This window comes from Saccopteryx bilineata, chromosome X, assembly GCF_036850765.1.
Source record: "Saccopteryx bilineata isolate mSacBil1 chromosome X, mSacBil1_pri_phased_curated, whole genome shotgun sequence".
Lineage (NCBI taxonomy): Eukaryota > Metazoa > Chordata > Mammalia > Chiroptera > Emballonuridae > Saccopteryx > Saccopteryx bilineata.
The window spans coordinates 53311744-53326021 of record NC_089502.1 but is presented as its reverse complement, the minus strand read 5'-3'; the positions used below and the strand labels follow the sequence as shown (position 1 = coordinate 53326021).

The 14278-nt window shown below is 39.5% G+C and overlaps 1 pseudogene; it reads left to right on the top strand.

The window, feature by feature from the left end:
* The first annotated feature begins 12241 nt into the window (after positions 1 to 12241).
* On the top strand, positions 12242 to 12633 carry LOC136317521 (iron-sulfur cluster assembly 1 homolog, mitochondrial pseudogene; annotated as a pseudogene).
* The last annotated feature ends 1645 nt before the right edge of the window (positions 12634 to 14278 follow it).

Genomic DNA, 14278 nt, shown 5'->3' with positions numbered 1-14278 from the left:
GTTCTAGGGGTATATTCCTAAAAATGGGATAGCTGTGTCAAAAGGCAGTTCAATTTTTAATTTTTTGAGGAATCTCCATACTGTTTTCCACAGTGGCAGCACCAGTGTGCATTCCCACCAGCAGTGCAGGAGGGTTCCCTTTTCTCCACATCCTCGCCAGCACTTATTCTGTGTTATTTTGTTGATGCGCTCCATTCTGACTGGTGTGAGGTGATATCTCATTGTGGTTTTAATTTGCATATCTCTAATGATTAGTGATGTTGAGCATTTTGAGCATTTTTTCATATGCCTATTGGCCATCTGTATGCCCTCTTTGAAGAAGTCTATTCTTTTTTTTTTTTTTTTTTTTTGGCCATTTTTTGATTGGATTGTCTTCCTGGTGTTGAGTTTTACAAATTCTTTATAAATTTTATTATTAACCCCTTATCAGACGTATTGTCAAATATGTTCTTCCATTGTGTAGTTTGTCTTTTTATTTTGTTCTTATTGTCTTTGGCTGTGCAAAAGCTTTTCAGTTTGATATAGTCACATTTGTTCATCCTGTCTCTTATTTGCTGTGAGAGATGTCAGAAAGCTTACTGCCTATGTTTCCTTCAAAGATGCTTAAGGTTTCAATGCTTATATTTAAGTCTTTTATCCATTTTGAGTTTATTTTTGTGAATGGTGTAAGTTGGTGGTCTGGTTTCATTTTTTTTTTTTTTTTTTTGCAGGTGGCTGTTCAGTTTTCCCAACATCATTTGTTAAAGAGGCTGTCTTTACTCCATTGTATGCTCTTACCTCCTTCATCAAATATCAGTTGTCCATAAAGGTGTAGATTTATTTCTGGGTTCTGGGTTCTGTTCCACTGATCTATATGCCTGTTCTTATACCAGTACAAAGCTGTTTTCAGTACAATGGCATTGATATCAGGAAGGGTGATACCTCCCACTTTATTCTTCCTTTTCAAGATTTGTGTTATTTTTTGGTTCTATATAAATATTTGGAATATGTGTTCTATATCTTTAATATATGTCATTGGTATTTTAATAGCTATTGCATTGAATTTATAAATTGCTTTGAGTAATATAGACATTTTAATTATGTTTATTCTTCCTAACCATCAGCACGGTATATGTTTTCACTTGTTTATATCTTCCTTGATTTCTTTTATCAATGTTTTATAATTTTCAGAGTACAAGTCTTTAATCTCCTTAGTTAAATTTACTCCTAGGTACTTTATTTCTTTGGTTGCAATGGTGAAGGAGATTGTTTCCTTAATTTCTCTTTCTGACAGTTCATTGTTAGTGTATAAAAAAGCATCTGGCTCTGGCTGGTTGGCTCAGTGGTAGAGCGTTGGCCTGGCATGCAGGAGTACTGGGTTCGATTCCCAGACAGCGCACACAGGAGAAGCGCCAATCTGCTTCTCCACCTCTCCCCCTCTCCTTCCTCTCTGTCTCTCTCTTCCCCTCCCACAGCCAAGGCTCCATTGGAGCAAAGTTGACCCGGGTGCTGGGGATGGCTCTATGGCCTCTGCCTCAGGTGCTAGAATGGCTCTGAATGCAACAGAGCAACATCCCAGCAGGGCAGAGCATCGCCCCCTGGTGGGCATGCTGGGTGGATTCCAGTTGGGCACATGCAGGAGTCTGTCTTACTGCCTCCCCGTTGCCAACTTCAGAAAAATATTCAATACAAAAAAAATGCATCTGATTTTTGAGTATTAATTTTATATCCTGCCACCTTGCTGAATTTATTTATCAGGTCAAGCAGTTTTTTGACTGAGACTTTAGGGTTTTCTATGTACAATATCATATCATTTGCAAATAATGATAGTTTTTCTTATTATTTTCTAATTTGGATGCCTTTTATTTCTTTTTCTTGTTTGATTGCTGTGGCTAGGACTTCCAGAACTATGTTGAGTAAGAGTGGTGAAAGGGGGCACCCCGCCTTGTTCCTGATCTTAAGGGAATTGCTTTTAATTTTTTCCCATTGAGTATGATGTTGGCTGTGGGTTTGTCATAGATGGCCTTTATCATGTTGAGGTATGTTCCCTATATACCCACTTTGCTGAGAGTTTTGATCATGAATGGGTGCTAGATTTTATGAAATGCTTTTTCTGCATCTATTGAAATTATCATGTGGTTTTTCTCCTTCCTTTTGTTTATGTGATGAATCACATTGATTGATTTGTGAATCTTGTTCCATCCTTGCCTCCTGAGAATAAATTCCATGTGATCATGATGTATATGATTTTTTTCATATATTGCTGGATCCGGTTTGCTAATATTTTGTTGAGGATTTTAGCATCTAAATTCATCAGGGATATTGGCCTATAATTTTCTTTCTTTGTGTTGTCTTTGTCTGGTTTTGGAATAAGAGTTATGCTTGCCTCATAAAAGGGGCTTGGAAGTCCTCCTTCCTCTTGAACTTTTTGAAATAGCTTGAGAAGGATAGGAGTTAGTTCTTCTTTGAATATTTGGTAGAATTCACTCGTGAAGCCTTCAGGCCCAGGATTTTTCTTTGTTGAGAGTTTTTTGATAACTGTTTCAATCTCATTTGTTGTAATCAGTCTGTTTAGGTTTTCCGATTTTAATTTTTGGAAAATTATGTGTTTCAAGGAATTTGGTCATTTCATCTAGGTCATCTAATTTTTTGGCATACAGTTCTTCATAGTATTTTCTTATAATAGTTTGTATTTCTGTTGTGTCAGTTGTTATTTCTCCACTCTCATTTCTAATTTTATTTATCTGAGTCCTCTCTCTCTTTTTCTTGGTGAGTCTGGTTAAAGGTTCATTAATTTTGTTTACCTTTTCAAAGAACCAGCTCCTCGTTTCATTGATCCTCTGTATTGTTTCTTTAGTCTCTATGTCATTTACTTCTGCTCTGATCTTTATTATTTCCTTCCTTCTACTACCTCTGGGCATTACTTGCTGTTCTTTTTTTAGTTCTTTTAGATGCATGGTTAAGTTGTTTATTTGAGCTTTTTCTAACTTCTTAAAGGGTGCCTATATTGATATAAATTTCCCTCTCAGTATTGCTTTCACTATGTCCCATAAATTTTGAGTTGTTGTATGCTCATTATCATTCATTTCTAGGATTTTTAAAATTTCTTTTCTGATCTCATTCTTAATCCATTTGTTATTTCACAACCTGCTATTTAGTTTCCATGTGTTTGAGAATTTTTGAGCTTTTCTGTTGTGGTTCATTTCTAGTTTCATGCCATTGTGATCAGAGAAAGTGCTTGATATGATTTCAATCTTCTTAAATTTGTTGAGAGCACTTTTGTGCCCTAACATGTCGTCTATCCTACAGAATGTACCACGAGAACTTGAAAGGAATGTATATTCTGCTGCTTTAGGGTGAAAGGTTCTGAAGATATTTATTAAATCGAGTTGATCTAGTGTGTCCTTTAAGTCTGCTATTTGTTTGTTAATTTTCTTTATTGAGGATCTATCTAGTGATGTTAGTGGGGTATTAAAATCCTCTACTATTATAGTATTGCTGTTGATATCACTCTTTATATCCATTAAAGTCTGCTTTATATATTTAAGTGCTCCTATATTAGGTGCATAGATATTTATAATAGTTATATCTTCCTGTTGGATTGCTCTCTTTATCATTATGTAGTGGCCTCCTTTATCTTTTACTATATTCTTTGTTTTAAGGTCTATTTTGTCTGATATAAGTATTGCTACCCCAGTTTTTTTTTCATTTCTATTTACATGAAATTTTTCTTCCATCCTTTTACCTTCAGTCTATGTGCATCTTTTGTTTTATGATGTGTTCTTGTTGGCAGCATATGTATGAGTTCTGTTTTCTTATCTGTGCAACTAACCTATATCTTTTGATGAGATCATTTAAATTTAAGGTTATTTTGATATGTAGTTGTTTATTGCCATTTTATTCTTTAAAGCTGCATTCCTCTTTTGTTATATTCTTTTTCTCCCTTTAATCTGTTTACAACAGGCCTGTTAGCATTTCTTGCAGCATTGGTTTGGTTGTAGTGAATTCCTTGAGATTTTTTTTTTTTTGTCCTGGAAGCTTTTTATTTCTTCTTGAATTTTAAATGATAGCCTTGCTTGATAAATTAGTCTTGGTTGTAGGTTCTTGTTCTGCATTACTTGGAACATTTCTTGCCATTCCTTTCTGGCCTCAAGTGTTTTTGTTGAGAAGTCAGATATCATGCTTATGGGAGTTCCTTTGTAGGTGATAGCCTTTTCTTTTCTAGCAGTTTTTAATATTTTCTCTTTATCACTTAGTTTTGGTGTTTTAATTATGATGTGTCTTGGTGTAGTTATTTTGGGGGTTTCTCTTTAATGGAGTTCTCTGTTTTTCTATAACTTGTGAGACATTTTCCTGCATTAATTTATAAAATTTTCCAGCTATGATATGATTGATAAAAGTTTCTATTCCTTGTTATTTCTCTTCTTCTTCAGGAACCCCTATGATGCGGATGTTATTTCTCTTCATGTTGTCCCAGAGCTCTCTTAGAGTTTCCTCAGACTTTTTGAGTCTCTTTGTTTTTTCTGCTCTGCTTCTATGCATTAATTCATATTTTCTTCAAACTCACCGATCCAATCCTCAGCTTCATCCATCCTGCTTTTAATTCCTTACATTGTCATCTTCATTTCTGATATTGTATTTTTTATTTCTGACTGATTCTTTTTTATTATTTCAATGTCCTTTTTTATATTTTTTATTTCTTTTTCTGTATTATTCTGAAGTTGGACACGGGGAGGCAGTCAGACAGACTCTCACATGTGACAGACCAGGATCTACCATCATGCCCACCAGGGGGCGATGCTCTGCTCAGTTGGGGTGTTGCTCTGTTGCAACCAGGGCCATTCTTGCACCTGAGGCCAAGGCCATGGAGCCATCCTCAGCTCCCAGGCCAACTTTGCTTCATTGAAGCCTTGGCTGCGGGAGAAGAAGAGAGAGACAGAGAGGAAGGAGAGCGTGAGGGTTGGAGAAGCAGATGGGCACGTCTCCTCTGTGTCCTGGCCAAGAATTGAACCTGGGACTCCTGCATGCCAGGTTGACGCTCTACCACTGAGTTAACTGGCCAGGGCCTATTTTTTATCTCTTTATTTAGGTGTTTGTAAGGACCATATATTGTTGTTCTAAGATGTTTGAGCATCCTAACAATTTTAAACTCTTCATCTTGTATTTTTTTTAAACTCTGCATCCAGTAATTTGGTTATATCTGACTCATTTTGAACTCTACATTTGGTAATTTCGTTATATCTGACTTATTCAGGTTCTTTTCTGGAAATTTCTCTTGAGTTATTTGTGTTGCATTTCTCTTTCTATTTTGTCTCTGTATAAGAGGGTTTTGACCACTGGAGTCCAATGGGTGTGGCCTCTGTGTTCCCTAGGTTTGGCTGTCTGCAGGCCCACCAACCCCTCTGCTGCTGCTGCCTAGGATGTTTAGGTATGGGCATTGCCAGTTTCTGCCACTCCTCCACAGGAGGGGCTGTGATCACTTGTCTCGTACTCCAATCCTCAGCAGCCTTGGCCTTTGCCCTGCCCCCATGGATGGGATTATGTGCCACACCCAGGTTGCAAGCCTCCGTACCACAGGCAGGGGTGAGCACCTTTGCTCAGCTGCGGGTCTTTGCCTGATTCTTGGCTTTTGCCTCACCCCCACGGGAGGAGCACACTTGCAAGTTGGCTGCAAGCCTCGGCTCCGCGGGCCAAGCAGGGCTGCACACCTGTTCTCAGTCTCGGGTCTCTGCATGTTCTGGGCTTTTGTCCCACCCCGCGGAATGAGTCCATTCGGGTCAGCTGTAAACCTTGGTTCCGCGAGGCTGCATGACCGCATGCCCTTGCTCAGTGGCGGGTCTCCATCCCTTCCGGGGCTGCTGCTCTTCCCCCACCTCCCCCCGCAGATGGGGTTGCAGGCAGGCTGCAGCTGAGCCTGACCGCTTTTGTGTTCCCTCCGCCCCCCGCCAGGCAAGACTGAGCTTACACCCGGACCTCAGTCATGGCTGGCCAGCTTCCACCCGTGCTGAAGGAACCACGCTTCCACATCCCACTGCCACCCACCCTCCGCAAGCCCTCAACCATGTGGGTGGGGACACTGCAGCTCAGACCCTAACACTAAATACGGTAGTCCCAAAAGCTCCCTCCTTCTAAGCGACTCTGCTTTGAGTGCCACAGGATAACTTGTTTGGTTGGTGTCCTGGTTATCTTTGCTGGTATTGCTGGTTCCAGGGGAAATATGTGCTTCAGATTTGGGGAGTGACTCATCCAGGGGTGAAAATAGCTGTTCCTCAAAGTGGTTTTCCCTGTGCCTCCTAGATTACACTTTCTTCCCTCTCTTCAGTCCTGTCTTCTCTCTCTGTCTCCTGGAAACCTGGGTGAGTGGTTGTGAGAGAGGTTTTCTGCGCAGTCCCTTTAAGAATAATCCTGGGTCTGAGAAATCTGTCTCTTTCTCACAAACAGTATCCTCACTTGTTTCCAGCTAAATACTGTCCATACGCCTCTTCTAGGCTCTGGGACTACAGGCTGGGGCTTTGATCCTGAAGCTTAGGACCCTCCTTTCTCCTGTAAATTCACTTCCTGCCACGTGAGTGTCTCCTGGCTGCCGTTCGCTCTGGGGAGCTGGGCAGCTCTCTCCACGTTTCTGCGTTCCTGCTTTTCCTACCAGTCTCAGTGTGGCTTCTTCGGTGTTCCTTGGTTAAAGAGTCCTCTTAGTTTAGTCCAAAGTTGGTTTTGCCAGATGATGATTCTTAAAATTAAGTTGTATTGTAATCCACTTTGGTTCTGGGAGGTGAAAGTTGGTACATCCGCCTACTCCATCGCCATCTTGCCACTCTGACTTACTTTACTTAGCATAATACCCTCAAGATCCATCCATATTGTTGCAAAAGGCACGATTTAATTCATTTTTTGATTGATAATAGTAATATATCAAATATATATGGTGAGATCACATATATATCTATCACATATTCTTAATCCATTCTTCCATTGATGTATGCTTTGTTTCCATATATCAGCTATTATAGATAGTGTTGCTGTGGACATAAGGATACATACATCTTTTCAAGTTAATGTTTGTGATTTATCTAGATAAATACTCAGAAGTGGAATTACTGGTCATATTGTAGTTTTTGTTTAATTTTTGAGGAACCTCCATAATGTTTTCCATAGTAACTTTCCCGTTTACATTTCCATAAAAAATGCACAAGAGATTTTTTTATCCATATCATCACCAACATGTTATTTTTTGTCTTTTTTATAATATCCATTCTGCCTGACAAGGTGGTGGTGCAGTGAGCAGAGTGTCCTACTGGGAAGTGAAGAACCCAGGTTCCAGACGCCAAGGTCTCCAGCTTGAGCGTGGGCTCACCTGGTTTGATCAAGGCTCACCAGCTTGAGCCCAATGTTGCTGGTTTGAACAAGGGGTCACTCACTCTGCTGTAGCCCCCCCAGTCAAGGCACATATAAGAAAACAATCAATGAACAACTAAGGTGCTGCAACGAAGAATTGATGCTTCTCATTTCCCTCCCTTCCTGTCTGTCCCTGTCTGTACCTCTCTCTGACTCTCTCTGTCTCTGTCACAAATAATAATAATAATAATAATAATAATAATAATAGCCATTCTGACAGGTGTGAGGTGAAAGTACATTGCAATTTTGCATTTTCTTGATAATCAGTGAGGGTGAACATTTTTTTCATGTTTTTTTGGCCATTTGTATGTCTTCTTTAGCAAAATGTCTATTCAGATCCTCTGCCCATTCTCTCTATAGTAGAAATTTGAGGAAGAGCTCATTTAAAAAAATATTTAAGAAAAAGCAGTTAAGAGAACTCTGTAAGTGGGAATTTTCTTAGAAGGACACGAGCCTGGGGAAATTTACTAAGTGTGGGATAACCCTCAGAATATCATTAATGACACAAACCTGACACTTTACAATATTTGAAATTGATTTTCTTTTTTTAAAAGATTTTTTAAATTTATCATTTTAGAGAGAAGAGAGACAGAGAGAAAGGGAAGGAACAGGAATCATCAACTCTCATATGTGCCTTGACCAGGCAAACCAGGGGTTTCAAACCAGCAACCTCAGTGTTCCAGGTCGATGTTTTATCCGCTGCACCACCACAGGTCAGGCCAAAATTGATTTCTAATTATGTTCAGATAGAGGTATTGTATGCTATGTTTACCATCATTGCACACACAGTGCCAAAAATTTTTATCCTCATTGTTCCATTCAAGAGATAGTTTTGCTTTTCAGGGCGAAGAACTTGTGGATGACAAGTAGTTATTTTATTTATTTATTTTTGTGAAAGAGACAGAGAGAGGGACAGATAGGCAGGAAGGGAGAGGGATGAGAAGTATCAATTCTTCGTTGCAGCTCTTTAGTTGTTCATTGATTGCTTTCTCATATGTGCCTTGATTGGGGGGCTACAGAAGATCCAGTGACCCCTTGCTCAAGCCAGCAATCTTGGGATCAAGCCAGCGACCATGGGATAATATCAATGATCCCACGTTCAAGCCTGCGACCCGATGCTCAAGCTGGTGAGTCCCCATTAAGCCAGATGAGTTCCCGCTCAAGCTGGCAACCTCAGAGTTTCAAACATGGGTCCTCCTCATCCTAGTTGGATGCTCTATCCACTGTGTCACTGTTTGGTAAGGCCCAAGCTGTTATTTTTTCAATTGCACAAAAATAATCAATTAATTAATGAATAATAGAAAACTCTTGTGATGTGCTACAATAGAGTAATTTTTTGAGAACAACAATTTTATTTTATTATACGTCCAATGATAAAACTTTATGTGATGTCTTTCTGTTATAGGGTAACATTCACTGAATATTATACTTATTTCGTAAGGGTGAACTAACTCAAGGCCTGACTCTCCCTCTAAATTCAATTCAACAATTTGTGAAGCTATAAAATGAAATGAAGCAGTCTTGCCTTGACGGGCAAAAATGTATTAAAACTTGCTCATCATATGATCAGAATTATATTTTAAAATAGCACCACTTCAAACTTTTCTTCACACACAGCATTCAACATATGCCTGAAACCTTGTACAAGCAACTAGGACACTCACCATCACTGCCAAACATAACATTCTTGAATCATTCTTCTCATAATGTCAACAAGAACAATTTTCCAGTACTGGTTACTTTTTCTATTTTTATTTTTTGTAGTGAGAAAGAAAGAGAGAAAGACAGACAGACCAGAAGGGAGAGAGATGAAAAGCATCAACTCATAGCTTCGTCATTTTAGTTGTTCATTGATTGCTTCTTATATATGCCTTGACCAGGAGGATCCAGCCAAGCCAGTGGCCCTCTGCTCAAGCCAGCGACCTTGGGATCAAGCCAATTACCATGGGGTCATGTCTATGATCCCACACTCAAGCTGCCAAGCCAATGACCATGGGGTCATGTCTATGATCCCACGCTCAAGCCGGCAACCTCAGCTGAAGCTGGCAACATTGGGGTTTCAGGCCTGGGTTTTCAATGTCCCAGATCAACTCTTGATCCACTGTGCCACCACTGGTCAGGCTCCAGAGCAATTTATGAGTCTTTCTCTATATGTAGGCATTTTAATTTAATCAAGTTTAACAGGTCATAAGAAAAAATATGTAAGAGTGTGACCTTTTCCTGTGGGTGTATAATCACACACCCACCTAAATTGTGTCCTTGTCATTTTGTTTGATGATAAAACATTTAATAACCCTGAAAAATCATTTGAGATTTTAGAATATTGATGTAAAGCTACCTAAATGAAAGAAAATTATCATGTTTTATATTTAAAAGTGCATTCCATACAATAGTTCTACAGTGTGTCCATAAAGTCATGGTGCACTTTTAACCGGTCACAGGAAAGCAACAAAAGATGATAGAAGTGTGAAATCTTCACCAAATAAAAGGAAAGCTCTCCCAGTTTCATACCTATTCAGTGCAGTTCAATGTGAGCTCATGCACAGATTTTTTAGGGTTCCTTACAGGGTTTCTCCACCAAACTGCCGGTTTCTTTCAACTGTTTATCACACTCAGTAATGTTATTCCTATGTGGTGGTGCTTCATTATAAAAGCGCCGATATTCACATTGCACTTTGGTCATGGATTCTAATTTAGCGAGCCACAGAACTCACTGAACTTTCCTCTGTACCGTCCACATCTCGATTGGCATGGCCGTGGTCTGCTTCGCTATATACACAGTGTTACATCATCAACTATGCATGCGCACATGCTGCCACATCATCCTACAGAAACTGGGAGGGTTTTGCTTTTATTTGGTGCAGATTTCACATTTCTATCATCTTTTGTTCCTTTCCTGTGACCTGTCAAAAGTGCAACGTGACTTTATGGACACACTGTATTTGTTCATCTAAGTTATTAATTAGCTAAAATATTGCTAGTTATTTTGTTCCAGTAATGACTGCGGTGGCAATTGAGTGCAAATCAAGATTTTCAATTAACCTTCTTCCCAAAGGAAAATATCTAAAATGGTGGTGTATTCAAGCACATAATTTCATTATTTATTTTCTAGCTTATTTATTTATTATTATTATTTAAACCCAATAACCAGAAATGAGAACCATGTTAAGACTGAATACTAAGTAGCAGGTATTTCCAACTGTAGCCATTTTCACTAAAAAAGGGTTTAAGTTGTTAATAAATGATGAATTTTTATTATTTCTATATTAATCATTTCCTTGGATATTTTCTGTTAATGATAAATGGGGTAATTTTGTGCCGTTTCTTTCAGTATTGCATTTAGAAATGAATAATAATTATTTCCAACAGAAAACAAAGAGCTCTCACTTTCTACTCTTCTACCACTGTATCTTAAATAGAAACATTTCTTTGAAAAACAGTATAAGTAAGTTAAGTTGTCACAATGAGGCTTTCAGAAAATATATTGTTTAAACATCAGACAAGGAAAAAACTATATCACCATCTCTCAAGTGCCCATTTTTCAAACTGATTCCTTTAAAACCAAGTAAAAAAACTCCACTTCTATTTGTATTTCAATAATGTACATATCCATTTTTAACCACAGACTAACTTCCCTTTGACACTCAGTTTATGTACGAGGTATGCACCATGAAAATGGCAGCCAGTGTTTTGGTTTCTCTTGCTGCAGATCAAATTTATTTATTTATTTAGTGAGAGAAAGGGAAATAGTGAGACAAACTCCCACATGCCCCCAACCAGGATCTACCCCCTCAACCCCTGTCTGGGGCTGATATTCGAATCAATTGAGCTATTTTTATTGCCTGAGGGTGATGCTCAGACCAACCTAGCTGTGAGAGAGGAAAAGAGAGAGAAGGGGAAGAGAGCAGATGGTTTCTTCCCTTGTGTCCTCTGACCGGGAATCACACCCAGGACATCACTTTATCAACTGAGCCACTGGCTACGGCCACAAAAGACTGGTTTTAACTTATGTGAAAATAAGACCTTTGCAGAAGCCACTAAGTTAAGATGCAGTCATTAGGGTAGGCCTAAATCCAGAATAACTGATGTTTTCACAAGAAGACAAAATTTGGGGACAGAGACACCCAGAACAGGGAAGGCCACGTGAAGATGGAAGCAGAGATTGCCATGATGTAGCCATTAAGCCAAAGAATGTCTGGGCACACTAGAAGCTGGAAGAGTTAAGGAAGGACCTTCTCTTAGAAGTTTTAGAGGGAGCACAGCCCTGCTGACATCTTGATTGCAGACTTGTAACCTCAAGAACTATGAGAGAACTTTTGTTGTTCTAAGCTACACAGTTTGTGGTATTGGAGTAAGGAAACCCCAAGAAATGAACAAACCTCTCACATTTCTGTGGGCTGACTGGACTTGGTGGGTCCTTCTCTGTCAGGCTCTCTCAGATGATGGTTGGATCTGGAGTCATGTGAAATGCTTGACTGGTCCAGATGTCCAAGATGGCACACTCACATGACCACAATTGATGCTGCACTCACATGACCACAATTGATGCTGTCATTGGCCAGGGGCTCAGTTGGAGTTGTAGACTTTACTTGTGGCCTCTCCATATGGTGTTGATTTCTGATGGCATCACTGTGTTTTTAGAATAGTCATTCTAAAGATGTGGGAAATAAAAACTGCTTGGCCAGTCAGGCCCTGGACCTATCCAGAAATTGGTACAGCCTCTGTTCTCTCATATTCTATTATTCACACCCATCCAGGGAGTGTAAATCATTTTGAAGCCAAATGCTAGTGAATGCCTTGCTATGTCCATGGAGAGAGGCTGAGGTGTCCAACCTCAGGCCCAAGGCACCAGGGCTCTGGGGTGGTGAGAATGTCATCTTCCTTAGTCTGGCCACTGTCCAGCCTGAGTAAGAGAAAGCTGTAGCCCACCAGGGCCGCCCCTCACCATGACACTTTCACCAGTAAATAAGATAAAACAACTTCTTAAACTTGAACACGTTGGTGTGAAAGTTTGTGTCCAAACCAGGAGTTGTGGTGGCCTTTTTTAAAAAAAATATATACACTGGAACATACGAAGACAAAAGGAGAGTCTGATGAAGAAGTTGTTTAAGATGAATTCAGAGTGTTCATTGAAAAGAAAGCACAGGTAGGACTTTTAGGAACAGAAATGTATCAGACTGAGAACAAATTATCCGGTGAGTTTGTGTTCAATAACCCACACATCAAAGGACCAGTGGCTGTGGAAAAAGCTTTCATGTTTGACCCCTGAGGTCTACTCTGGCTCCAGGAATGCGTGTGAAAGCCCTGGGCCCACTGAAGAAATCATGCTCAAGGTTTATAATGCTTGGCTGCCTTATGAGGAAAATACAATGATGCATTTTGAAAATGAAGCTACTGTGTTAGATTTCAGAAGTGATGTCTGTGTGTGTGTGTGTGTGTGTGTGTGTGTGTGTGTGTGTGTGTACACTTGTTTTTTTAAGGGATAGGATATGAGAAGCCATCATTGTATTTGGGTTATTTGACCTGTAGAGGAAAACGAATCCTATTCTGTATGTAATTCTCTTGCACCTTTTCTGTTAGAACCAGTTTTATGGAAGGTGCCTGCCTGGAAAGACGTCGGTAAACATAGTTTTAATAGGTATGCATTCTATAGATCTTTGCTGAATGGCTTGAATGTGCATCTGTAGGCCAGATTGATGGTTCTTGAAATTCAGAGGCAGAAAGTTCTGACTGCTGGTTTGACATGGTGGTGCATTGTTTATCTACCCAAACTTGGTACAGCCTTTCTACATTTTTATCCAAAATTCCATTGCCAAATGCGTTATTTGTTCACCCTTTAGCAGCATCTACCATTAGGTGAAAGTATCAAAAATTTCAATGAACTGCAGTGCAGAATGGTTTTGAATGATGGCATCAAAAGGTAAGACATACTTCGCCCACTATTTTTTACCCATTTCTTTTGCTGTTCTAACATCTGCTTTAGGTGGGATCTAAAGCTGACTTAGATCTTTTTGTCTGAAAGATCTTTTACAAGCCATCTTGCCCACCTCCTCAGTTGTATACCTAAGGAGTCAAAACCCTGGGAAGAAAACAGGCTTCTGTCCACCTGCATAATGCAGAACTGCAGAAGTGACACACCAGACTGGCGTTCCAAGGCAGGCAGTGAAGGTAAATGAGTGGTCTGGCTTTTGTCTGATTGCCATTGTGATAAGAATTCCCTGTAATTTGCTGATCATATTTTTATTTTATTATGGGGGAGAAAAACTATATTTTAAAATTCCTTTAAGTGAATTACCATGTTGTTTCTTTTGAAGTATGAAGCAGTGGTTTATACTAGCAGAGAAGACATTGTAGCAACTCAGAAGTTCCCCTTTTGTATATAGTGGGCTTAGTGGGGCAGAGCATAGGGTTTTTTTCCTAAAATTCCTAATATGCATATACTTTCTGGATCCTAAGTCCAGTTGTTAACATGTTTAAATTTAACCTTTTAACTTAACATTTTTATCACCAATTTCTTCTAACAGAGTTTCTTTTGTAATATAATTATTGATATTACTGGGGTTGACATTTAAGTGTTTTATGAGATGCTATATGTTTTTTCTTTTTTTCTTCTTCATCTTTTCCAAGTGAGAGGAGGGAAGATAGAGAGACAGACTCTTGCATGCGTCCTGATCAGGATCTACCTGGCAACCTCCATTCTGGGAGATGTTCTGTCTATCTGGGGCCATAGTTGCCACTGAGCTATTTTTAGCATCTGAGGCAGAGGCTCCATAAAGCCATACTCAGCACCCAGGGCAGATGTGCTTGAACCAGTCTAGCCATGGCTATGGTTGGGGAAGAGAGAGAGAGAGAGAGAGAGAGAGAGAGAGAGAGAGAAAGAGAAAGAGGGGAGGTGGGTGGGGAGGGG